The following is a 24,080-nucleotide window of genomic DNA, read 5'->3' on the forward strand; positions in this document are numbered from 1 at the left end:
TTTTCCAGCATCTGCAGTTCCATCTTAAACATCATTGAGTCCTGACATCTTTACCACCGAAGGGATCTATAAGAAATGCAGCCTCAAAGAGGCAGCCAGCATCATCATCAAAGACCCACACCACCCTGTCCACCTTCTCATCTCACTCCTTTCATCGGGAAGAAGGTATTGGAGTCTGAAAACCACGACCTCCAGGTTGAACACTACATAACACAAACTAAACTATGAACTGCAAACCAGGCCATTTTTACAATAGTATTAGACTTATTAAATGACTGAATTTTCTTAATTCTATCTTTGTGTACCGTGCCTACAGGCTAGTTTTGCTGCTACTAGTGAGAATTTCATTGTTCTGGTGTCGGTGCATATGACAATCAAACACTGTTGACCAGAATTTTCAAAGAAACATCGCAGAGTGGGTTTAAAAAAAAAGAATACATTCTTCCTCCCCTGGTGTCAGCTACAGGCTCTCTTGTTTGCTCACACTGAATGGCAGACAGTTGAAAGGAGATATTCTGCGTCTCATTTTTATAGTTTATTTTGCCTTTTACATCTTGACTGGCCATGTCAACGATCTGGAGGCCTGTGTGATTAACAGGTTGGACAGGCAGTATGCCGTGTCGTGCCAGCTTGCTTGCTGCAAAGGTTTGCACATTGGACTGGTCATAACGACTTCCTGCCAGCGCAAGTAATGACATGCTGGTACCATAATGAAATCCAATAAATCTTGAAGTTTTGGTTATTTGATAGGTCTGTTTCCATGCTAAAATGATGCACAGTGCTAGAGTAACTCAGCGGTTCAGGCAGCATTTTTTGTTTCAAGATACAGCATAGAAACGGGCCCTTTGGCCCACTGAGTCCAGGCTGACCACCGATCACCCAGGAGTTTGTATATTCTCCTGTGGTCCCATGGGTTTTCTCTGGGTGCTCTGGTTTCCTCCCACAGTCCAAAGACCTGTGGGTTTATAGGTTAATTGGCTTTTGTAAATTGGCCTTAGCGTGCAGGATAGAACTAGCGTGAACAGGTGATCACTTGTTGGCATAGACTCGGCGAGCCGAAAGGCTCTTTCTAGTTGTGTCCTGATGAAAGCTATCTTTTACCAATTCTTGTTGTTTTCCCAGAATCAGGTTTCAATTAATTGCAGGATGTCTGGCAGAAGAAGTGTTGCCTTGGTTATTATCTGCTTTGATGCAAATGGTTGTGGGGTGACCTAAACCTCTCAGCTACTGCACCAGAAGGAAAATTACTGATTGTCAAAGTCACAGCTTTAAAGATTCTTGGCTCATTTGCTCCTATCTCTCACAATCTAGTTTGCACTCTGTAGCAAATATACCAGAGTGGTGAGAAACTGCCGTCAGAGACAAGTTGCGACAAACCTGAGACACCAGGCTTCGTCTCCAAACAAAGAGAGTTGAGAGTCAAGATTGTTTAATTGTCATATATGCCAACAACAAAACAAGACAATAGACAATAGGTGCAGGAGTATGCCATTCGGCCCATCGAGCTAGCACCGCCATTTAATGTGATCATGGCTGATCATCCCCAATCAGTACCAGTACATTGGTAAAATATATCAATATAATTCTTACTTGCAGAATCATAAGTTAAGTTCAAGTGAGTTTATTGTCATGTGTCCCTGATAAGACAATGAAATTCTTGCTTTGCTTCAGCACAACAGAACATAGTAGGCATTGACTACAAAACAGGTCAGTGTGTCCATATACCATTATATAAATATATACACACATGAATAAATAAACTGATCAAATGCAAATAAACAGATAATGGGTTATTAATGTTCAGAGTTTTGTCCGAGCCAGGTTTAATAGCCTGATGGCTGTGGGGAAGTAGCTATTCCTGGTCGTTGCAGTCTTCAGGCTCCTGTACCTTCTACCTGAAGGTAGCAGAGAGATGAGTGTGTGGCCAGGATGGTGTGGATCTTTGATGATACTGCCAGCCTTTTTGAGGCAGCGACTGTGATAAATCCCCTCGATGGAAGGAAGGTCAGAGGCGATGATGGACTGGGCAGGACTGAACAGACCTGTAACACTATGCCCACAGTACATAATAAGCAAAAACCAAAAATAAGCCCTTGGGGCAACCAAAGATGGTCCATAGAAAAAAGTGTTGAAGTAACTCAGCAGTCAGTCTGAAGAAAGCTGATCCGAAACGTCACCTATCATTTTCCACCAGAGATGCTGACTGACCCACCGAGTAACTCCAGCACTTTGTGTCTATCTTTGGTCAGGCAGCGTCTCTGGAGAACATGGACAAGTGACATTGCGGGTCGGACTCAAAACGTGATCTATCTATATTCTCCAGAGATGCTGCCTGACTGCGCAGTTACTCTAAACGTTGTGACTTTTTTGAGGTGAATATAATTGTGTGCAGAGGGTGGTTATAATGTGGAATCTGTTTTGGTGGGTAGTGTAATCAGATTATTTCTAAAGACTTGTTGGACGACATTGGCAGTGAAGTAGATGCAAGGATGTTGGGAATTGGAGTGAGAAAACAGTGTAGAGATAGTTGTGGATAGTAGGGGGGAAAAAGACAGTGCTGGAGTAACTCGGCAGGTCTGGAAGCATCCCTGGAGACATCTCTGGATAGTGCAACCCGTGTAGTTTTGGATAGGTGACGTCTTGGATTGGGAGCCTTCTTCAAACTGAGCATTGGTAGAGTTGCTCTCACAGCGCCAGATCCTGACTATGGGTGCTGTCTGTGTGTGGTGTTTGCCTATTCTCCCTTTGACCGCGTGGGTTTCCTCCGGGTGCTCTGGTTTTCTCCCACGTTCCAAAGACGTGCGGGTTTGTAGGTTAACTGGTCTCTGTAAAAATTGGCCTCCGTGTGTAGGGAGTGGTTGAAAAAGTGAGATAACATAGAACTAGTGTGAATGGGTGGTCGGCGTGGACTGAAGTGGCCTATTTCCACACTGCATGTCTAAAGAAAATTAGTTAGTTATAGAGCTCTTTTGAGTTGAGTTGAGTTTATTGCCATTCAAAAATGTTTTGAACGAAATTGGGTGCCTTGCAGTCATAACAGAACACGCAATGAACACAGTTTAACATCCACCACAGGGAATCCACCAGGCACCTCCACACTGTGATGGAAGGCAATATGTCTTAAAGTCTTATCTCTTCCTTACAGAATCTTTAACCTAGTCATTGATGGATGGTTTAAAGTTCTGAGATATATAGAACTGCAATAGAAATATGAATTGTTTTTAACGCACACAAACGCACACTCCTGTGAATACATTTTCTTAACCTGTCCCTTGTGGCCTAGAGTTTGTTCTGTGCTCAGCCTGTTCCCAAACTACTATCAGGAACCCCGCGACGCAAGTCAGTGTTTAGTCTAGTTCCCAAATGTGTGCAGGAGAAGAGCGTTGTTTCATATCTTCAGTAGCGGACATTTGACTGTGGATCTTGCAAAAATTGCATATCTGTTGGTCTGGCTTTCGTTAAAGTGAACAAAGTCGTCAGCTTCGACTTTTCCTGTCGTCTGGCGATGGAAGGTAACGGTGTCTGTGCCGGGGGGGGGGGGGGGGGTGGTCTGTCCGTCCATTTTACGGGTGTCAAATTCAACTTGTCTCTTCCTAAATCTGGAGTACCAGACGGTAAGATTCACGATCGCCGAAGCCGAAGGCTAGCAGGGCCCACAGATGAGCAATTGCGAGACGAGCCTTTATTCTTTTTTTGAAGAAATTAGCTGCAGAGTGAAATTGATTAAATGAAGGAGAGAACCAGCATTGCACTTTTAAATTATTATTTTCAGTACAAGACTCTATCAATTCTTCAGCAGACACAAGCAGCTGCCTTACCAAGACATTTTATCAGGGAGAAATTTACATTTTTTTCGTTATGTTTTGTCTGGTGTATATTCTAATGAACTATAATTAACTGCAGATCATATTTCTTTGAGCGGTTTTAAAAAATGGCAACAGGGGAGTGGCGCTGACAGACCTAGTAATTATACTCGCTGTAAATCGAGGTAGTGACTGACTCTGATCTGCCTCATGTATCCAGGTATTTTCTGAAGCGGGGCCATTGATGTCAGCTTCTTGGCAGGCTGGAACTGTTCATTGGCAGCTTTGGCTTTAACTGTTATTATTTAAGATGATAGCGATGATATGATTAATTAGAGACGAGGAACTGCGGATGCTGGTCTACAAAAAAAAAAAGAGAGATAGCACTGGCATAACTCAGCAGGTCAGGCACAGTTGTGAGTCTGGAATTCTCTGCCTCAGAGGGCGGTGGAGGCCGGGTCTATTTCCTGGAGATCATGGATAGGTAACAATAGACAATAGATGCAGGAGTAGGCCATTCGGCCCTCTGAGCCAGCACTGCCATTCAATGTGATCATGGATAGGTAACAATAGACAATCATCTCCAATCAGTACCCCGTTCCTCCCTTCTCCCCATATCCCCTGACTCCACTATCTTTAAGAGCCCTATCTCACTCTCTTGAAGGTACCCAGAGAACCGGCCTCCACCGCCCTCTGAGGCAGAGAATTCCACAGACCTTCTGAAGCAGGGTCCTGAGCCGAAACGTCACCTATCCATGTTTTCCAGGCATGCCGCCTGACCCGCTGAGTTACTCCAGTACTTTGTGTCATGATACGATTATGGTTCTAGTGTATCACTTATCAGGTCATGGAAGTCCAGAAAAACCAAAGGAGGCGTAAATAATGTAACCTTTTTCCTCGGGGCGTAAATGTCAAAGACTGGAGGGTAAAGGTTTAAGGTGGGAGGGACAAAAGACATAGGTTCAAGGTGAGCAAGTTTTTTTTTTGCACAAAGGATGGTAGGTATATGGACCAAGCTGGCTGAGAAGGTACTTGTAGTTGAAGCAGGTTTTATCATGATGCTTACAAAAGATTTGGTCCTGGACTCACTCACTGCTGGAATACATCCTCTCCACATCCACTCTATCAGGGCCTTTCATTATTCAGGTGGTGCTTGATGGCTGCTTGATGTCTGGTGTGGCCCTCATTGACTATTTCCAGGATGTGTTTCTGTCTCTTTGCTCTGAGGACTATGACCGGGTGTATTTCTTGTCTCTGAATGTTCCAGACACTGCCGCACACACACACGCAGCACGCACACAGACACAGAGACACACACGCACACAGACACAGAGACACACACGCACACTCAGACACACACAAACACACTGTTGACAAACTGCTGGAAATGTAGTTTATAGTTTAATTCTCTCCCTTCAATTCAGGACTTTACCAGTACTCCGCAGTGATTCATACTTCAGTTATTTAAAATATTTTAACTGATGTGTTACACGAGCAGTAATTGTATCAAGTGTCACAGTGATTCCGAAACTCTGAATGAAATCTCTGCTTATTCACACTTGGTAAAATACAATGATCGGTGTTCGCCTGTGGCCCGGAGGCGATGGTTGCTAATGTATCAAGTATATTCTTATTTTTACTTTTTAATTTCAAAATTGCTGCGCTTTAATGAGATAGGAAAGATTTAGAGGGGAAAAAAAGACAAAATGCTGGAGAAACACAGTGGTTCAGGCAACATCGATGTAGAAAGTAAGTAAGTAAGTACGTTTATTGGCCAAGTATGCACATACAAGGAATTTGCCTTGGTGCTCCGCCCACAAGTAACAACATGACATACAGTGATAGCTATGAATGACTCAGAAAAACTAAACATTAATAATAGTAAAACATTAATGATAAAACACCATTGATCAAGCATGTGAACCAACAAAATACCAGATCAAAGGGAGGCTACAGATTTTTGGGTGTTGAGTAGAGCAACTACTCGTGGATAAAAACTGTTTTTATGTCTGGCTGTGGCAGCTTTGACAGTCTGGAGTCGCCTTCCAGAGGGAAGTGATTTAAAGAGTTTGTGGTCAGCATGAGAGGGGTCAGAGATGATCTTGCCCGCTCGCTTCCTGGCCCTTGCAGTGTACAGTTCATCAATGGAGGGAAGGTTGCATCCAATAACCTTCTCAGCTGATCGGACGATTCGCTGCAGCCTCCAGGTGTTGTGTTTGGCGGCTGAGCCAAACCAGACCATGATGGAGAAGGTGAGGACAGACTCTCTACGATGGCTGTGTAGAATTGGACCATCATTGCCTGTGGCATGAATAGGCAACGTTTCGGCTCAGATCCGAAACGTCACCTATCCCATGTTCTCCAGAGATGCTGCTTGACCCTCTGAGTTGCTATGGCACTTTTTTTTGCATTTGTAAACCAGCATCTGCAGTTCCTTCTATCTCAAGGTTTAGAGACATATGGGCCAAAAGTGGGTGAATCGGACTCGCTTTAAATGGGGCATCTTGGTACTCATGGATGAGTTGGACTGTAAGGCTGCTCTGCTGTATGGCTTTTTGACCTCAAATATTTGGCATTCGTTTCCCTCAGTTTTCATAAGAACAACCAATCTTAAATCTCAATAAAATTGCATTGAAAAAATGCAGACAGATTTTATTTGGCTGTGCCTTTGAAGTTTCCAACGTCATATAAATGAGGTCTGCCGCCACACAGCTTTAATGACCAGGTTTCCAATCTGACCTCAGACAAGACAATAGACAATAGGTGCAGCTGTAGGCCATTGGGCCCCTTAGGAACTGTTGTGTGAAATCTGCATGTTCACCCTGTGATCAACTCCTCAACTTAAAAGATTGAGGATATTGAACGCTGCTCTCTTGAACTTGTATGGGTTTACGGCTAGGGAGCGTATTGACTAGTTGCGTCACAATAGACAATAAATGCAGGTGTAGGCCAATCGGTCCTTCGAGCCAGCGCCGCCATTCAATCAGTACCCCATTCCTGCCTTCTCCCCATATCCCCTGATTCCGCTATTTTTAAGAGCCCTATCTAGCTCTCTCATGAAAGCATCCAGAGAACTTGCCTCCACCGCCCTCTGAATCATAGAATTCTACCACTCTTTGTGAGAAAAAGTGTTTCCTTGTCTCCCTTCTAAATGGCTTGCTCCTTATTCTTAAACTGTGTGTGGCCCCTGGTTCTGGACTTCCTCAATATCGGGAACATGTTTCCTGCCTCTAGCGTGTCCAAACCCTTAACAATCTTATACGTTTCAATAAAATGCCCTCTCATCCTTCTAAACTCCAGAGTGTACAAGCCCAGCCGCTCCATTCTCTCAGCATATGACAGTCCCGCCATCCCGGGAATTAACCTTGTAAACCTACGCTGAATTCCCTCAATAGCAAGAATGTCCTTCCTCAAATTAGGGGATCAAAACTGCACACAATACTCCAGGTGTGGCCTCACTAGGGCTCTGTACAACTGCAGAAGGACCTCTTTGCTCCTATACTCGACTCCTCTTGTTATAAAGGCCAACATGCCATTCGCTGTAAACAATGCAATGGGATTCTTACATAGAGTCCAATGACAGAATTAAAGTGGTTGCAGAGTTAAAGTGATCCGTTGCTACTATTTGTGGAGAATACCCAGTAAAATAGTAAGCACCAATAAACATATCAAGAAAAAGCATTTTGACTTGGCCAAGAGAGGCTGGCGATTGTCCTTGCTCCCAGAAATTGATACAGAGAAAAACAAAGGAGAGACATTGTGATTTGTGATTTTTTTTTCTTCCTCTCTGCGCCACTGTCTGGATGATTTCAGTCTGGGCCATGTCAAGTGCCAGGAGGCCAGACTTGGCCCAGTGTGCAAATTGAGTTTGGCACCTCCGCTGTAGACACTGCGTCTGCTGCGTTTTTTTAATCTATTCAATTGGACACTGCTTTAAAAAATGTATTACATTTATCAAGAATGACTTCAGCTGACGGATCTCTGCTGGCTGAATTGCCGTTGTGACTGACGTGGACGGTCTTAAATTCTGCCCTACTAAATGGGTTATGTGAAACGGATGGTAATGCGTTCGTTCTACTTCAGTAGATGCCAGAGTCTTTTTTTTTCTACCACTTTTTATTTCAAAAGGACAGAATGGATTCCCTGCAGCCCTTAGAGTGGAGCTAGACGGGGGAGAAATTCAGCGGTTCATGCACACGCCTTTTCACTTTTAATGAACTGTAGTCTACCTAGGATGAGGAGAATTTCTATATTTTAATCGAATCCTTGCTGGAGAGGAATTTCTCTCAAGCTTTGGCTCATGTTTGTTCTTGTGGATTGGTGCAGGCGTGGTTTCTCTGGTCTGGTCGTGGTACGGTGCAGATATGTTTGCTTTAAGGGGCTGTCCCAGTTGGGCGACCTAATTGGCGAGTTTAGAAGAGTTTGAAAAAATGACAAGTTGAAGACATCCTTCGACTATGTAGAGACCTCTTTCGACTAGCTACGACTAACTTCGGGAAAATTGGACACCGAATAGTGGAGAGTGAAGACCTCCCTTCGACTAAGATGAAGACTAACTACGACTACCTTCGATTACCTAGACTAACATGCCGACCTACTACGAGTAAAAAAGTATCGATTTTTTTTCCATGGCGAGCTTTTTTTAAAACATGTTGAAAAAAATGGCGTGACGTAGCTGAGGCCTCGAGTACAGGGGGACTACCCTCTGAAAGGGCTACTTTTCCACACAGAGGGTGGCGTGTATATGGAATGATCTGCCAGAGGAAGTAGTTGAGGCAGGTGCTATTGCCAACATTTAAGGGACATTTGGACAGGTACATGGATATTAACTCAGCTGGTCAGGCAGCATCCCTGGAGAACGTGACTGCCGACATTTTGGGTTGGGACCCTTCAGACCATTTTGGTTTAGTTAGAGATACAGAGTAGAAACAGGCCTTCGACATCGATCACTCGTCCGCGCTGGTTCAATGTTATCTCACTTTCATGTCGACTCCTTAAGGGCCTGTCCCACTTGGCCGTCATTTACGCATCATATGTAAAATAGGTTGACGCGTCGTGATGCGCTACGTCGCGCGCAAATCACGCATCAGCACAGCGGCGCGCGGCAACGCATGGTTACCGGCGTTGGCGCGCGGTGACGTAACCATGCGTCACCTCGCGATACACGTGAGACATCAGGACGCCAGCGTGCGACGCCAATGCGTCAGCGTGCGTAGCCAATGCGCCAGCGTGCATACGGGATGCGTCACGTAAGGATTTCGCTACACTACGAAATCCTGGAGCGCCGCGCGACACCACATGCAATTCCACGCCTCACCACGCGCACCCCACGCGTCACGATGTCGACCTATTTTACATATGACGGCCAAGTGGGACAGGCCCTTTACACACCAGGGGCAATTACAGAGGTCAGTTAACCTACAAACCCGCGTGGTTTTTGGATGGGTGTGGGGGGAACTGGAGCACCCGGAGTAAACCCACGCAGTCACAGGGAGAATGTGCAAACTCCACACAGGTGTTACCCAAGGTCCAATGGAACCCGGGTCTCTGGTGCTGTGAGGCAGCAGCTCTACCAGATCGCCCTTTTATTAGCTGCTTATTTCACTTGCTGGTTTGCTTTTTGTGAGTCAGCATTCCCAGATCCCTCTGTGTACTCAAATTTAACTATTTCTCAAATATTTATTCTTCGTCCCAAAGTGAAAAGCTACACATTTCCCCACATCTTGCTTGCCTAATGTGTCTGTCTCCATTTACTGACTCTTTATGCCGCCTTCACAGGCAGCTTTTCTCCAGTGATGCTGCCTGAGCCAATAAGTTACTCCAGCATTTATGTGCCTGTCCTTTATATTATAGTAAAACTTTGATGAGAAAACAATTAGTGTATCCAATTCATTCAGATGCATTGTGAATTGCATTGCGGCTAGCACTAATTCCTGTCATCATAGTCTAGTAGTAATAGGCTTGTACACCAAGGTTCACGGAGTTATACAGTACCGAAACAGGCCCTTTGGCCCAACTCATCCGTGCCAACCCCTTTGCCTGTGTTGGCATCCCACTAAGTCTTTCCTATCCATGTGCCACCCGTCCAAATGTATTTTAAATATTGTGCCATTATACACTTCCACACCTCCTGTGGCAGTTCGTTCCATGCACTCTGTGGAAAAACCGTATCCTTCGTATTTCCTTGAAATCTTTGCCCTACTCAAGAGTGTTTTATTGTCATATGTTCCAGATAGAACAATGATATTCTTACTTGCTGCAGCACAACAGAATATGCATAGTATGATATGACAAACGAGAGAAAAATATACACATACTCACAACATACCCATATATATATATATATTGCCCATCAACTCTCCCGCTGTCTAATACTTATCTGGATACTTCTGAAATGTCACAAGATTATCTGTCTCCACCACCTCTTTTAAGCAGTGCATATTAAGCCTCAACCAAGATGGTGTGAAAAATTGCCCCTTCAGATTCCATCTACTATTTTTTTCTTTTCCATTATCTACCTCCTCATTCAGTGTTGTTTGTTGCTTTGTATTGCCTGGTTAAGGTGAGTCAGTGTGTATTGTGGTTGCTTTGTCTGTCAATAGTGGGATTTGTAGATCATATTCCTCCTTGCCCTTCCTTCCGTGCCTTTTAAACTCGCGTAAGTTTGCTCCTAAATAATTCCGAAGGTGCAGAGTTACTGGCGTCTCGTAGCCCGAGATGTTTACCGTAGTATTTTCAATGTTGGATATTGAAGATATTCCATTGGCAAGAGTTATTCTCTTTCATCTAAGCTGTTGTCATAACAGTTCAAGACTGGAGTCAGGGGTTAGACACTGTCCTGGAAGGGCCAAATGGCCTGCTCCACCTATTTTCTATGTTCCGATGTATCACGGATCGCTGACGTTTCCAGTTGGGACCCTTCTTCAGATATCAGATGTTCAGTCAAAGTGCTGGTCCATCAACCTCTGGCATCCTCATACAGCTCAATGACCAGTCAAGTCACCATAGTCAGAGTCATTGTAGAGTGTAGCCTGCACAATTGTGGTCCTCGCGATGGTGTGAGAGGAATCTTACAGGAAGATCAGTTTATCTGCATTTTTCTGTTTGAGGGTGTTATAGATTGTTGTGATTAACATACTAATAATCTGATATAGGTTGCATTCAAGCATGATAATTGACCTACATTCTCATTGCCTGCACCTCATTCTGCCATCATGCGTGTTAAAACTAAGCCACATCAATCAGAAATTTTTATTTAATGACCTGCTCTGCATAAAGAGTGGCCATTTTGGTTCCATCCAAGTTTTAGAAACATGGAAAATAGGTGCAGGAGGAGGCCATTCGGCCCCTCGAGCCAGCACCGCCATTCATTGTGATCATGGCTGATTGTCCCCAATTAATAACCCGTGCCTGCCTTTGCCCCATATTCCATGATTCCACTAGCCCCTAGAGCTCTATCCAACTCTCTCTTAAATCCATCCAGTGATTTGGCCTCCACTGCCCTCTGTGGCAGGGAATTCCACAAATTCACAACTCTCTGGGTGAAAACGTTTTTTCTCACCTCAGTCTTAAATGACCTCCCCTTTATTCTAAGCCTGTGTGTGGCCCCTGGTTCTGGATTCGCCCAACATTGGGAACATTTTTCCTGCATCTAGCTTGTCCTTTTATAATTTTATTTGTTTCTATAAGATATCCCCTCATCCTTCTAAACTCCAGTGAATACAAGCCTAGTCTTTTCAATCTTTCCTCATATGACAGCCCCGCCACCCCAGGGATCAATCTCATGAACCAACACTGCACTGCCTCAATCACAAGGATGTCCTTCCTCAAATTAGGTTTTAGCTGCTTTGCCCAGAGCACTTGCCTCCTTGCTTTGCCACCATGGAACTCCTTATCGAAGTGTGCACTGCATGCCAGAGCTTGTTCATTAAGATGCATGGAGAGAGAGCATGATAAAGACTTTTGCTGCTTGACTTGAGAAACTAGTGAAGGGCAAGAAACTTGATGGGAAGCTCTTCAATAGATTTTAAAATTAGGCTTCTAGCTGTAATCGTGACAGGTGATGTTTAAGAGGCTGTTTTTAGATTCTTAGGCCCCCTTCGGTCATGGCTGACCATGGGTGTCTCCAGGGTGCTATTCCCTATATGAGGGACGCCTGTGCTTGACTTTGTTTAACGTGGGGAGACTGGTTCTCAGACAGTGGGCTGTGGAAGGGGAGGGGAAAGAGGGAGAAAGCAGGCACTACCTATAATTGGAGGTCAATGTTCATACTGGGGTGCAGACTACCCAAGCGAAATATGAGATGCTGCTCCTCGTAGGTTAATTGGCTTTGGTAAGAATTGGAAATTGTCCCGTATTTAGGGCAGTGCCAGTGTACGGGGTGATCACTGGTTGGAACGGACTCGGTGGGCCGAAGGATCTGCTACCGTGCTGTATCTCTAAACTAAAACCCGCGTTTGATTCATGTCTACTATATTCTGTTGTGCTGAAGCAAAGCAAGAATTTCATTGTCCCATCTGGGACACATGACAATAAACTCTTGAATATTGAAGCGAGCAGCCTATACTGACCATGTCACGCTAATCTTGACACATACTCCAGAACCAGGGACCACACACAGTTTAAGAATAAGGAGTAAGCCATTTAGAACGAAGACGAGGAAACACTTTTTCTCACAGAGAGTGGTGAGTCTGTGGAACTCTCTGCATCAGTGGGCGGTGGAGGCAGGTTCTCTGGATGCTTCAAGAGAGAGCTAGATAGGACTCTTAAAAATAGCGGAGTCAGGGGATATGGGGAGAAGGCAGGAAACTGGGTACTGATTGGGGATGATTAGCCATGATCACATTGAATGGCGGTGCTGACTCGAAGGGCCAAATGGCCTACACCAGCACCTATTGTCTATTGTTTCCGTGCTGAATCTCTAAACTCAAACCCGCATTTGAAGCTAGCAGTCTATAATAACCACGTTAAGCGCTAATCTTGACACACACAGATGTGGCTATTCTCTAAGCAACATTCACTTCTGGTTTGCCGCAGGGTCCCGCTGCAGTATGTCTTTGAATCCTCCCACCAGCAATGATGCTTGCCTGAGCATCGTGCACAGCCTGATGTGCCATCGGCAGGGCGGGGAGAACGAGAGCTTTGCCAAGCGCGCCATTGAGAGTTTGGTGAAAAAGCTCAAGGAGAAGAAAGACGAATTGGACTCGTTGATCACCGCCATTACAACAAATGGATCGCATCCCAGCAAATGTGTGACCATCCAGCGGACCCTGGATGGCCGATTGCAGGTAGGTGCAAACCTGACCCGTGCCTTCTATATCTGTGGCGTTCAGTTCATGTTTTAGTTCACTATTTTTGTCAGGGAGGGTAATAACTTTAAGCCAGGCATTTCAGGTCCACAAATTGGACGGCACAGTGGCGCAGCGCTAGAATTGCTGCCTTGCAGCGCCAGACAAAAGACGATAGGAGCAGGAGTAGGCCAATCGGCCCTTCGAGCTAGTACCGCCGCCATTCACTGTGATCATGGCTGATCATCCACAATCGGAACCCCCCACACACCAGCACTATCCTCCACACACTAGGGACAATTTGTAATTATACTGTAGCCAATTAACCCACAAACCTGCACGTCTTTGGAGTGTGGTAGGAAACCGGAGCACCTGGAGAAAACCCACGGGGAGGACGTACAAACAAGTACCCATCGTCAGGATCGAACCCGAGTCTCTGGCGCTGTAAGCCAACAGCTCTACCGCTGCGCCACCGTAACCTCTGCCTTTCCACTAAACCCCCCCCTTGCCACTCTTAGACAATAGACAATCGGTGCAGGAGTATGCCATTCAGCCCTTCGAGCCAGCACCACTACCATTCACTGTGATCATGGCTGATCATCCACAATCAGAACCCCCCCCCCTTTCCTGCCTTCTCCGCATATCCCCTTAGGGGTGCTGATTGTGGTTGATCACATTGAATGGAGGTGCTGGCTCGAAGGGCCGAATGTCCTACTCCTTCACCTATTGCCTATGTATCAGGAAGTCGAGTTGTCAGGAAAGCAAACGACGTTGGCATTTGCTGCAAGAGGGATGGAGCTCAAGACTGGGAATGGCTGGCGCTACAATTGTACAGGGTTTTGAGGTCAGACTTGATTACTGTATACACTTTTGGACCTTGCCATTTGAGAGGATGTAGTTACATTGGCGGCGGTGCAGGGAAGGCTGGCTAAATTGATTCTGGGAATGAAAAGATTGTGGAATAGATTGAACCTGATACTTGGGGTTTAGGAGAGAGAGAGAGAGAGAAGCGTTGTAATTGAATTGTAAAGAATTGTGCAGAGGCCGTGCGGTGAAAATGGTTGCCGGGGTGAAAATCCAAAACTCGGGCGGCATGGTGGCGCAGCGGTAGAGTTGCTGCCGTACAGCGATCACAGAGACCCGGGTTCGATCCCGACTGCAGGTGCTGTCAGTACGGAGTTTGTACTTTCGTGACCACTTTGGTTTTCTCCCACACTCCAAAGGCGTGCTGGTTTATAGTAAACGTTGGTATAAAATGTGAAATTGCCTCCAGTGTGTGTAGGATAGTGTCAGTATGCGGGGATTGCTGGTCGATGCCGACCCGGTGGTCCGAAGGGCCCGTTTCTGCACTGTATCTCTAAACTAAACTAGTAGATATAGTTTTTAAGAAGGAACTGCAGATGCTGGAAAATCGAAGGTATACAAAAGTGCTGCAGAAACTCAGCGGAGTGCAGCAGCATCTATGGAGTGAAGGAAATAGGCAACGTTTCTGGCCAAAACTCTTTGTGTTTCGGCCCGAAACGTTGCCTATTTCCTAGTAGATATCGTTTCTAGATGAAGTGACCATTAGTCATGGAGAGAGATAAAGTGCTGGAGTAACTCAGCGGGTCAGGCAGCATCCCCGGAGAAGTGATGTTTCAGAATGGCCCTGAACCGAAACTTCACCTATCCACGTTCTCCAGGGATGCTGTCTGACCCGCTTAGTTACTCGAGCGTTTTTGTTTCTTTTTTAATTTGGTAAACTGCAGTTCCTTGTGTCTATCATTTAAACCGTTTGGGACTCATAGTTGGGGAGGAATGGATTTGTGTGAATATTTGAACTGATGTAGCCCGAGAGCTGCTGACACACTGGGAATATTCAAGGGTGAGATCGATAGACGACGGGATTATGGGAAGCGGACAGGAAATAAATGTTGAGGCCTGATCTCACTGAGTGGCAGAACAGGCGTGATCTATTCGTTGAATAGATAGACTCGGCTTGTACTCGCTAGAATTTGGAAGATTAAGGGGGGATCTTATAGAAACTTACAAAATTCTTAAGGGGTTGGACAGGCTAGATGCAGGAAGATTGTTCCCGATGTTGGGGAAGTCCAGTACAAGGGGTTACAGTTTAAGGATAAGGGGGGGAAGTCATTTAGGACCGAGATGAGAAAAAAAAATTCACACAGTGGTGAATCTGGGGAATTCTCTGCCACAGAGGGTAGTTGAGGCCAGTTCATTGGCTATATTTAAGAGGGAGTTAGATGTGGCCCTTATGGCTAAAGGGATCGGGGGTTATGGAGAGAAGGCAGGTACGGGATACTGAGATGGATGATCAGCCATGATCATATTGAATGGCAGAGCAGGCTCGAAGGGCCGAATGGCCTACTCCTGCACCTATTTTCTATGTCTCCATGTATAGAAACAGGCCCTTCTGCCCACCGAGTCCATGTGGACCATCGATCACCCATCATCGATCATGGACATTGTGCGCCAACCCTTTTTTTTGTTCATGACGTTATCTGTGAGCACTGCGATTACAGACCTGGTTCTGTTGCTGTTCTTCAGTTTTCAGTATATATGACAATGGAATACTCATGATGGTGCATTAAATACTTATTACGGTGGCGCTGCGGTAGAGTTGCTGCCAGCGCTGCAGACCCAGGTTCCATCCCAACTACGGCTACTGTCTTTATGGAGTTTGCACGTTCTCCCCGTGACCCGCGTGGGTTTTCTCCGAGATCTCCGAGAGGTTTCCTCCCAGACTCCAAAGACGTGCAGGTTTGTTGGTTAATTGGCTTGGTATAAATGTAAAAATTGTCCCTCGTGGGTGTCGGATGGTGTTACTGTGCGGGGATCGCTGGTCGGCGCAGACCCAGTGGGCCGAAGGGCCTGTTTCCGCGCTGCATCTCTAAACTAAAATAAATTTAAACTAAGTCTCTAGTTTAAAAATACCCAATGTCTTGGAGATTCACCGCCCTCTAGCTAACGAAATCCCTCGTCCTCTTCATTCTAAGCTGAGGTGCTTTCTGTTCTCCCACAAATAAATACTCCTCTAGCTCTTCTTTCAAAGGAATGCAGGGGAATTATCTTGGTGTCGTGGTCTGTTGTTTGAGCGTTAAATATTTATTAAAACTATTAACGACTTGCTTCGTCGGGTCATTACTATATGTGGGAGCTAACTGCGCATGTTGTCTACATTTCAAACAATGAACATGCCCTAAGAGCCTGCAGGGTATCTTGATTGAACGATACAGCATGGAAACAGGCCCTTCGGCCCACCAAGTCTGTGTTGACATTTCAACAATCAATAACCCGTTCCTGCCTTCTCCCCATATCCCTTGATTCCACTAGCCCCTAGAGCTCTATCTAACTCTCTCTTAAATCGATCCAGTGATTTGGCCTCCACTGCCCTCTGTGGCAGGGAATTCCACAAATTCACAACTCTCTGGGTGGAAAAAGTTTTTTCTCACCTCAGTCTTAAATAGCCTCCCCTTTATTCTAAGACTGTGACCCCTGGTTCTGGACTCGCCCAACATTATAAAAACAGGCTTGATGCAGGCTTGTGATTTGTGTTAATGTGTGGGGATCGCTGGTCGTCGCGGACCCGATGGACCAAAAGACAATAGACCGTAGGTGCAGGAGTAGGCCATTCAGCCTTTCGAGCCAGCACCAGCATTCAATGTGATCATGGCTGATCATCCACAATCAGTACCCCGTTCCTGCCTTCTCCCCATATCCTCTGACTCCGCTATCTTCAAGAGCCCTATCTAGCTCCCTCTTGAAAGTAACCAGAGAACTGGCCTCCACCGCCCTCTGAGGCAGAGAATTCCACAGACTCACAACTCTGTGGGGGAAAAAGTGTTTCCTCGTCTCCGTTCTAAATGGCCGATCCCTTATTCTTAAACTATGCCCCCCCCCCAGAAAGGGCCTATTTCCACGCTCTATCTCGAAACTAAACTAAACCAAACTACCTGATGTAAACTGTTGAAGTGGAGTAGAATCTTTGGGAAGTTGTGGAGAGAACCAAATGGGATTAATGTAGGTTTACTGTAAATGGGTGTCTGATGGATAGCACAGACCTGGTGGGCCAAAGGGCCTGTTTCCGCACGGTATGCCTGGAAGGGATACGGAGCAGGCACGACGGACAGAATACTGTCTCTCTGTGTGTCATATCGTCCTCCGGTTTTAAGACCACTTCAATAGCTTTCAATATTTTAAATGTGAACTCCCTGGAGTGGAAGGCTCATGTTTCCCGGAGTTTGTTTGTGAATTTTACTACGCGCTTGTCTCTTAATGGATTGTGAGGTGGAGCAGTCATATCAACAACAGCTTGTGTTTAAAATCTCCTCTGCCAATTTTCTCTTTCCCTCTATTCTACGCTACTCTCTTGTTTCGCGCCCACAAGATGTTTGTGCAGCCTTAAAGCTGCTGCGTAAATGGAAATTGTTTCTGCAGTGTGCCTGTGTTTACATTGCGATTTGGCCGCCGAATTTCTCAGCTCTCATTAGCGAGATAGTCTGGGGTTGGATGCCGGATCGAATTTGGAATTTCTTTTTTTTTTTTTTCCCGTAAATGTTTTTTATTAGATTTTCAAACAAATGTACAATTTACAAGGGAAGGTAGAAAGCTCAAACAATTAAAAAAACACTTGAACAAAATTATCAAATTAAAATATTAACATTTTTATCTATAATATATTCAACCTCCTGTGGTGACCAGCGTTCACAGAAGGCCTCCACAGTCCCCATGGACACCGCGTGTAACCCCGGAAAAGGGGTAGGCAGCCGACCGCTGTGCGGCCATCGACTGCCCGCTGCCTGGACCCGCGAATGGTCGAACTTGGAATTGGGAGTGCTGTTCTTGTTTAGGTCTAATCTTTTTTTTTTTAAATCTTTTTATTAGTTTTTTACAAAAACAAAACAAACAAGAATAACGATCAACAAAAACAATGATATTGATACATAGGGATCAGGATTACATTAATGTTTAAGAAGGAACTGTAGATGCTGGAAAATCGAAGGTAGACAAAAATGCCTGAGAAACTCAGCGGGTGCAGCAGCATCTATGGAGCGGAGGAAATAGGCAACGTTTCGGACCGAAACCCTTACTTCTTCAAAGTAGGCATACCTTGAGGAGATTTCACAGTGGAGTAGATAAAATGTTTAAGAAGGAACTGCAGATGCTGGAAAATCGAAGGTAGACAAAAGTGCTTGAGAAACTCAGTAGGTGCAGCAGCATCTATGGAGCGAAGGAAATAGGCAACGTTTCGGGCCGAAATCCTTACTTCTTCAAAGTAGGCATACCTTGAGGAGATTTCGCAGTTGCCTATCTCTTCCGTTCCATAGATGCTGCTGCACCCGCTGAGTTTCTCCAGCATTTTTGTGTACCTATAACCTAATATGAGTCCAGTGTCAAAATACACATTGCTCTAGATGTCAGCTGATCTACATCGGTGAGACCAAGCGTAGGCTTGGTGATCGTTTCGCCGAGCACCTCCGCTCAGTCCGCATTAACCAACCTGATCTCCCGGTGGCTCAGCGCTTCAACTCCCCCTCCCATTCCAAATCCAACCTTTCTGTCCTGGGCCTCCTCCATGGCCAGAGTGAGGACCACCACAAATTGGAGGAGCAACACCTCATATTTCGCTTGGGCAGTTTATACCCCAGCGGCATGAACAATGACCTCCAATTTCCGGTAGCCCTTATTGTCTCTCCCCTTCTCAGCTCTCCCTCAGCCCTCTGGCTCCTCTTATTCCTTTCTTCTCCCTCCCCCCCATATCAATCTGAAGAAGGGTCTCGGCCGGAAACTTTGCCTATTTGCTTCGCTCCATAGATGCTGCTGCACCCGCCGAGTTTCTCCAGCACTTTTGTCTACCTTCGATTTTCCAGCATCTGCAGTTCCTTGTTAAACCTATTTCCTGTTCTCCAGAGATGCTGCCTGACCTGCTGAGTTACTCCAGCGTTTTGTGTCTATCTTTGATATAAACCAGTTTGGTGAAGTTTCTTGTTATGTGATATTAAAGGAAATAGTCTTTCTGTTCCTAACCACCTCCATTGACAGAGTGAGGCCGCACTCAAGCTTGGAGGAACAGCCCAACAGTATTAGCATTGAATGTCGAGCCTTCCGGTCCTAGTCGCATGGCATAGAAACAGGCCCTTCGGCCCAACTTGTCGAAGCCGACCAAGACGCCCCATCTCTCTAGAATTTAGGAGATTGAGAGGGGATCTTATAGAAACTTACAAAATTCTTAAGGGGTTGGATAGGCTAGATGCAGGAAGATTGCTCCCGATGTTGGGGAAGTCCAGGACAAGGGGTCACAGCTTAAGGATAAGGGGGAAATCCTTTAAAACCGAGATGAGAAGAACTTTTTTCACACAGAGAGTGGTGAATCTCTGGAACTCTCTGCCGCAGAGGGTAGTCGAGGCCAGTTCATTGGCTATATTTAAGAGGGAGTTAGATGTGGCCCTTGTGGCTAAGGGGATCAGGGGCTATGGAGAGAAGGCAGGTACGGGATACTGAGTTGGATGATCAGCCATGATCATATTGAATGGCGGTGCAGGCTCGAAGGGCCGAATGGCTTACTCCTGCACCTAATTTCTATGTTTCTATCTACCCTCGTTCCTCATGCCCATGTTTGGCTCATAATCCTTCTAAACTTAAAAAAAAAAACTGACAGTGCTCAGGAATTCAGTGGGTCAGGCAGCATGTTGTTTAAAATGCAACTGCAGATGCTGGAAAACCGAAGGTAGACAAAAATGCTGGAGAAACTCAGCGGGTGAGGCAGCATCTATGGAGCGAAGGAAAGGGGCAACGTTTCGGGCCGAAACCCTTCTTCAAACGGAGAACATGAATAAGTGATGTTTCAGGTCGACACACTTCAAACCTTCCCTGCTAGCTCTGATTTGTTCTGTACCTTTTCATACTTCTAGTTTTTCTCTCCCCTGACTCTCAGTCTGAAGAAGTATCTCTACCTGAAACGTCACCTATTCCTTTTCTCCTGAGATGCTGCCTGACCCGCTGAGTTACTCTGGCATTTTGTGTCTTATCTCCCCAATGCATATACTTGTCCAAATGTATATTAAATATTGTTTGTTTATCTAGGAATGCAGAGTATGGCACATTTACAGGCATTTTCTATTCTGCTTGACTGGGGGGGAGGGGAATGCACTATCTTGATTATATGTCTTGTTAAACTACTGTGTCTGTCTGTGTGTGCGCCTGTCTGTGTGTCTCTGTGTGTCTGTGTGTGTGTGTGTGTGTCTATGTGTGTCTGTCTGTGTGTATCTGTTTGTGTGTGTCTCTATGTGTGTGTGTGTGTCTGTCTATGTGTGTGTGTGTGTCTATGTGTGTGTGTGTGTCTGTGTGTGTCAGTTTGTCTATGTGTGTCTGTCTATGTGTGTGTGTCTGTCTATGTGTGTGTTTGTGTGTGTGTCTACGTGTGTATGTCTATGTGTCTCTGTGTGTGTGTATCTATGTATGTGTGTCTGTATGTGTGTCTTTCTGTGCGTGTGTGTGTGTCTCCATCTATGTGTATCTGTGTGTGTGTATCTATGTGTTTGTGTGTGTCTATTTGTGTGTGTGTGCGTGTGTGTGCGTGTGCGTGCGTGTGTGTGTGTGTGTGTGCGTGTACCTGTGTGTGCATGTGCCTGTGTGTCTGTGTTCAGTTACACTGGCCTTGACTTGGCATCCAGCCGGGAGGGCAAGACTATGTTTTGTCTGCAACAGTGTGTTGTCCACTTCTGCAGGCAACAGATGAGGGAACACAAAGCCTTGTCAAAAGGCAGTGTGGATCTAGTGGGATTAGAGAGAATGTCAGGTTCACTGACCCTGCTGGAAGTGAAAGAGCAGTCCAAGCCGTAAAACTGTGTGGCCTTGGCAAAGCCACTCTCTCATTTAGTTTAGTCTTGAGATACAGCGCAGAAACAGGCCCTTCGGCCCACCGAGTCCGTGCCGACCAGCGATCCCCGCACACCAACACTAGGGACAACACCAAGCCAATTAACCTACAAACCTGTACGTCTTTGGAGTGTGGGAGGAAACTGAAGATCTCGGAGAAAACCCACGGGGAGAACGTACACACTTTGTACAGACAGCACCCGTAGTCGGGATCGAACCTGGGTGTCCGGCGCTGCAAGCGCTGTAAGGGAGCAACTCTACCGCTGCGCCACCGTGACTGCCCTAATTCCCGACAGTTTCTGCAGTCCCAGGGCATGCACACGGTACTTATTCTGCTTACATGAAGGCGTAATCTATCTTGAATGGGGTGCTGGTCCTGAGAATGAAATTGCTGCCCTCAGCAGATGAGTAAATGCAGCCTCCGCAGTCATAGTCGATGTCAGTTTGGAGAGACTGCATGGAAACTGGGCCCTTCAGCCCATCGAGTCCATACCGACCATTGATTACCCGTACTGGATGCTTAAATGCATCTTCTAGTTCAATTCTAGATGCTTAAATGCATCCTCTAGATCAATTTAGAGATGCTGCACGGAAGCGGGCCCTTTGGCCCACCGAGTCCACAACGACCATCGATCACCCACCCCAAACGAGTAAATGCATTCCAATGTTTAGAGATACAGCGTGGAAATTGGCCCTTCGGCCCACTGAGTCCACACCGCCCATCGATCACCCACTCGCACTATAGAACACAAAGTGCTGGATTAACTCAGGAAGTCAGGCAGCATCTTTGGAGGACATGAATCACTAGGTAGACAAAAATGCTGGAGAAACTCAGCGGGTGAGGCAGCATCTATCGAGCGAAGAGGTGATGTCTCGACACGAAACGTCACCTATTCCTTCGCTCCATAGATGCTGCCACACCCGCTGAGTTTCTCCAGCATTATTGTCTACCTTCGATTTTTCCAGCATCTGCACTTCCTTCTTAAACATGAATGACTAGATGATGCTTCGGGTCAGGACCTTTCTGCAGACTTTAAAGACAAGTTGTGTGTGTGTGTGTCTTGAGGAAGAGATAGGATCTCCCTACATTCAACTCAGGAAGTGGATGACTGTGTGCAGTAAAAAGGAACAGCAGATGCTGGTTAATAGCGAAGATAGACACACAATCTCTTGAGAAGACAGATAGGTGGTCTTAAGAAGGGTCCCGACCCGAATTGTCACCGATCCATGTTCTCCAGAGATGCTGCCTGAGCCGCGAGTTACTTCCAGCGTTTTGCATCTATCTTTGTTTTTTTAATGTGTTTTCGGCCCGAAATATCCAACCACACACTCATCTCTCCATTGCTGCCATCAGGTAGAAGGTACAGCAGCCTGAAATCTGGTACATCCAGGTTCAGGAACAGCTACTTCCCCACAGCCATCAGACTATTAAACTCACCATCAAACAAACTCTGAACTATGGTAGACATAAGTGCTGGAGAAACTCAGCGGGTGCAGCAGCATCTATGGAGCGAAGGAAATGGGCAACGTTAAGAAGGGTTTCGGCCCGAAACGTTGTCTATTTCCTTCGCTCCATAGATGCTGCTGCACCCGCTGAGCTTCTCCAGCATTTTTGTGTACCTTCGATTTTCCAGCATCTGCAGTTCCTTCTTAAAAACTCTGAACGATAACAGCCTATTGCACTTTATCTGTTTATTTATGTGTGTGTATATATATATATATAAGGTCTATGCTACATCGACACACTGAACTGTTCTGTATTTATGCTTACAATATTCTGTTGTGCTGCAGCAAGCAAGAATGTCAGCGTCCTATCTGGGACACATGACAATGAACTCTCTTGACTTGACTCGACTTGGTGTATATAAAATGCCCTAATAAGCTGAGGCCTGCGAGTAGCAGGAGCAGTTTGGGTGTCTGCGTGGGGGGTTTTGGTGCCCTTGATGCAACGTGAATATGGGTCGGAGCCGGTGTACATTGCACAGTGGCGCCAGTGAAGCCGGCATCACTCGATAAGTTTTGACATCTCACCACAATGGGATAAACAAGAAACCCTGAGCCGGGTCGCAGGGGTCAGCGAGATGAAGGGAGGGTGTCACGTTTCAGAGCCCAGCCTGGCTGAAGGAATGCTTCTGGGCCCTTAAGTTTCATATCATTAACCTGCTCAAGTAATCAGCTGCCATCTATCGCGTCTACCTACGGTTTGTTAACTCCTGCCGTGCTGGTACCTTCTGAATTTGCAGTCGGCAGGGCAGTACTCTGCATATTAAGTCAAGTCAAGTTTATTCGTCACATACACATACGAGATGTGCAGTGAAATGAAAAGTGGCAATGCTCGCGGACTTTGCAAAAAGACAAACAAACAAACAACCAAACAAACTACAAACAGAATGGAACAGAAATTGGAGGTGTTGTGCGTACTAACGTGCTGTTAGTGCCCCCTTAAAACTATCTAGTGAAGGTGATTTGACTATATTGTTGTCTAGTTTATTCCACTCCCTTAAGGTTCTTACAAAGAATGAGTTCTTATAAATATCTTTCTTGGCGAATGGGGTTTCAATTTGCATATCATTTCTCTCTCTTGTTCTCCTGTCTGTTGAGTATGTTATGTATCTATCTGCAGTTATGCCCACCATCCCCTTGTGAATCTTGTACAGCATGGCTGGTCTGTTCCTTGCCCTTCTTGTTTCCAGCGTTTTTCACTCCAGGTCGGACAGCATCTGGGTGACACTGCTACCTCTATTGTAGTTCCCGATGCTAAAGCGTGCTGCTTTCCTCTGTGCCCCTTCTAGTTTGTTGATATGACCAGTTTTGTATGGGTCCCAGACGCATGAAGCGTATTCCAGTAAGGGTCTAACCAATGTTGTATATGCTGTGGTTTTCACTTCCTTTGGGCAGAACCAGAGGTTTTATCTAAGGAATCCTAGTGACTGTGTTATCCACGTGGTTTCCCCACGAAAGCTTGTTATCAAGATGAACTGATATAGACGTTACGCTCTAAAGATGCGGCGTGGAGATAGGCCCTGTTCACCCACGCGGTCCGTGCCGACCAGCAATCACCCTGTACACTTGCACTGTCATCCTCTGGTCTATACACACACTGAACTTTTAT

General features: G+C 45.8%; 1 pseudogene; it reads left to right on the forward strand.

Annotated features, from left to right (window-relative positions):
• Positions 1-3,365: 3,365 nt before the first annotated feature.
• Positions 3,366-24,080, forward strand: part of LOC129716423 (mothers against decapentaplegic homolog 4-like) — a 48,330-nt pseudogene continuing 27,615 nt past the window's right edge.

Source organism: Leucoraja erinacea, unplaced genomic scaffold (genome assembly GCF_028641065.1).
Source record: "Leucoraja erinacea ecotype New England unplaced genomic scaffold, Leri_hhj_1 Leri_231S, whole genome shotgun sequence".
NCBI lineage: Eukaryota > Metazoa > Chordata > Chondrichthyes > Rajiformes > Rajidae > Leucoraja > Leucoraja erinaceus.